The sequence below is a fragment of the Marmota marmota genome, unplaced genomic scaffold (assembly GCF_001458135.2).
Source record: "Marmota marmota marmota unplaced genomic scaffold, marMar, whole genome shotgun sequence".
NCBI lineage: Eukaryota > Metazoa > Chordata > Mammalia > Rodentia > Sciuridae > Marmota > Marmota marmota.
The window spans coordinates 16,142,716-16,145,634 of NW_026000057.1; the positions used below are offsets into that span (position 1 = coordinate 16,142,716).

General features: G+C 37.6%; 1 protein-coding gene across 1 annotated transcript in view; it reads right to left on the reverse strand.

Moving 5' to 3' along the window:
- The window catches only part of CUNH4orf45 (chromosome unknown C4orf45 homolog), a 73,558-nt gene that overhangs the window by 35,172 nt on the left and 35,467 nt on the right, over positions 1–2,919 (reverse strand). The gene's annotated exons all lie outside the window — the stretch shown is intronic.

The following is a 2,919-nucleotide window of genomic DNA, read 5'->3' on the forward strand; positions in this document are numbered from 1 at the left end:
CCCCCCCCCTCTTTTTTTTGTGCTGGGGATTGAACTCAGGGTTGCATCACCACTGAGATACATCTGAACCCTAATTAAGACAGGGTCTTGCTAAGTTGCTGAGGCTGGCCTCCAACTTGTGATCTTTTTGCCTCCGTCTTCCAAGTCAGAGGGATTTCAGACATGCACCACAGTGCCCAGCTTATACTTCTTTAAGAAAATTTTCCAGCTCCTTTCTTCTAGTTTTTTGAAATGTGTAGCATATTATCATTATTGATAAATACCTTAGTGTGCAATAGCACACCAGAACTCCTTGCTCCTATCTGGCTGTAGCTTAGTACCCATTGATCAGCCTTGGGCCATCTCTCCCTTTCCCCATTTTCCTTGCTGCAGGTCACCACCAATCTACTCTCTACTTCTAAGAGGTCAAAGTTTTGAGATTCCACATAAGAGTGGGAGCTTGTCTTTCTGTGCCTGGCTCATTTGAATTCACTTTTCCTCATGGAATTGCCCCCAAACACAGGGCAGAGAGTGCAGATCAGCGAGACCCAGCCACCTTGCTATTTCCACGGCCTGTTAGAGAAAGGAAACATGAAACCTAAAATTTATTTTCAGGAGGTTCAGTTCCAAGTAAGATTTCATAAGGAGAAGACTTCCTTCAATTTATTTGAAGAATTTCATAGAGCCAAGCTTTATAAAATAGGCTAAAACATAACCCTGTGTAGAAGGAGGTTAATGGTATTAATATACTATTTTCAAAGAAGTAAAGGGTTTCTCCTCCTTCACAGATGGGCAGCATGTGGCACTCCCTAAGAGCTTCCTGGGGGATCATGAAATGTATTATTTTATCCAGCACTTAAGGATGAAAGGTGATAATGCAATTATTTTTATGTTAAACCACAACTGTTAGGATGCAAATAACTACAAGAAGAAAAGAGTGAGAACTAAACACATGCCTATCTGGAAAAGAACATGTCTAATTTTAGAAAAGCTATTTTCTATTTTGCTTAGATAACTTGGTTAGAATGGGGAAGCATTATTATCTTTTCAAAATCTTCTCTATTGATAACAACATCTGGAGATTAGGATTTTTAATGAGATTCAACAATGTGGCTGTTTTTATAATTGTTCTAAATGAGGCAAAGGTAAATGAAAATTTGGGGGGGGGGGGTAGAAAAGAAACCCAGAAATTCTGAAATTTGTTTTTGGGTATTCTATATACTTAGCAACTCCATACTGTTAATGCTCCCCCCCCCCAGTTGAACTTAAAAAAGGGAAGGACATTTTGGTACTGCATAAGTTAGGTTGGGACAAGGAAAAAAGGTTTTGGCTCGGTGAGACTTTACTATCATCTCTCCCACCTCCCTGTAAAATACTAATGGTCATATTTGATATTTTTTGAAGGGTTATAAAATACTTATTAAGTAAAAAATTCAAAAATAGCTATCACCAAGCTATTTGACCATCAAATATGAGTGGTACAATTTGTTTTAATATTGTAAATGAAGTATACTGTGTGCAAACAAGGCAGAGTGGGAAAACTAAGAGCACCATGAAGACAGACAGACATTCCTTACCAGAGAAGGCAACCAGAATGGACCTAGTCAGATACCACCTCACTTTACGGAAAATTGACAACAGAAATGAGCATGCTACCCAGCAGCTCCAATCTAATGTTTGGACCTTTGTCTGTTGTTTCATTTATTACATCATGTACTTCCTTGAATTCCATGTCCTGGGCTGAAATCTGGGCTATACCATTAACTAGCTGTGTGGCCTCAGGCAAAAATCTTACCTGTCCATATTTCAGTTTCCTACCTGTAAAGTAAAGATAATTCCTTATTAAATACCCAGTTACTTGTAGCTGTTTTCTTTTTTTTTTTAATTTTTATTGTTGGTTGTTCAAAACATTACATAGTTCTTGATATATCATATTTCACACTTTGATTCAAGTGGGTTATGAACTCTCATTTTTACCCCGTATACAGATTGCAGAATCACATCAGTTACACATCCATTGTAGCTGTTTTCATATATGTATTCTCTAAGTAAATCTATCATGAGGAAAAAGTCTAATAAACCGACAAATCTTGAATGAGCTTATCCTACTGGCCTTCAAGAAATTCAATAGCTCATCAGAAATCTGTTCAAATGTCCATAAAACTGTCCCAAAGAAGCCCTCCTAGCTCATGATAGTGGAATTTGGTGCAGTTAAAAATGAAGCAGAGGGCTGGGGTTGTGGCTCAGAGGTAGAGTGCTCACCTAGCATGTGTGAGGCACTGGGTTCGATCCTCAGCACCACATAAAAAGAAAATAAAGGTATTGTGTCCACCTACAACTAAAAAATAAATATTAAAAAAAATGAAGCAGAAATAACAAAACCTCAAATTTTTTAGTTACTATATCATATATGAATATGTTGATGGATTTTCCTGGTTCTCTTGGGATTTTTAAAAGTTACCATAATGTGCAATGAATTGGTTGTGATATATGTTAAGATTAATTGATTTAATGGTGTCTTTGGGATCACATCAATGAAGAGTTAGTACTTGAGAGCAGTGTGACATCATTTCTGTGGGAAACGCAAATTACTTAAATCATTTTGTCATGAGGTCAGAGTGCAAGAGCAGAAAACAGCCATCAAGGAAGCTGCTGACCCTTTTGAGGTTTGGGTTGAAGAAAGGCCAGGGGAGCAGAAGCACACCAGCCAGGAGGAGGCAGGTTGAACTCCTAGATTCTTGTGGAGACAACGTATATAGTTTGGCAGAGACCAGATCCATTTAAACAAAAGGAATCTGCTGCTCTTAAATCTGAAATAATAACAAAAATAATGGTTCCTCACTGATACACACATGCATTATTATGGCATCATAACCCACATAAAGTGAGGAGGAAATAGCTAAACACACACACACCAAAAAAAAAAAAAAAAAACAAACA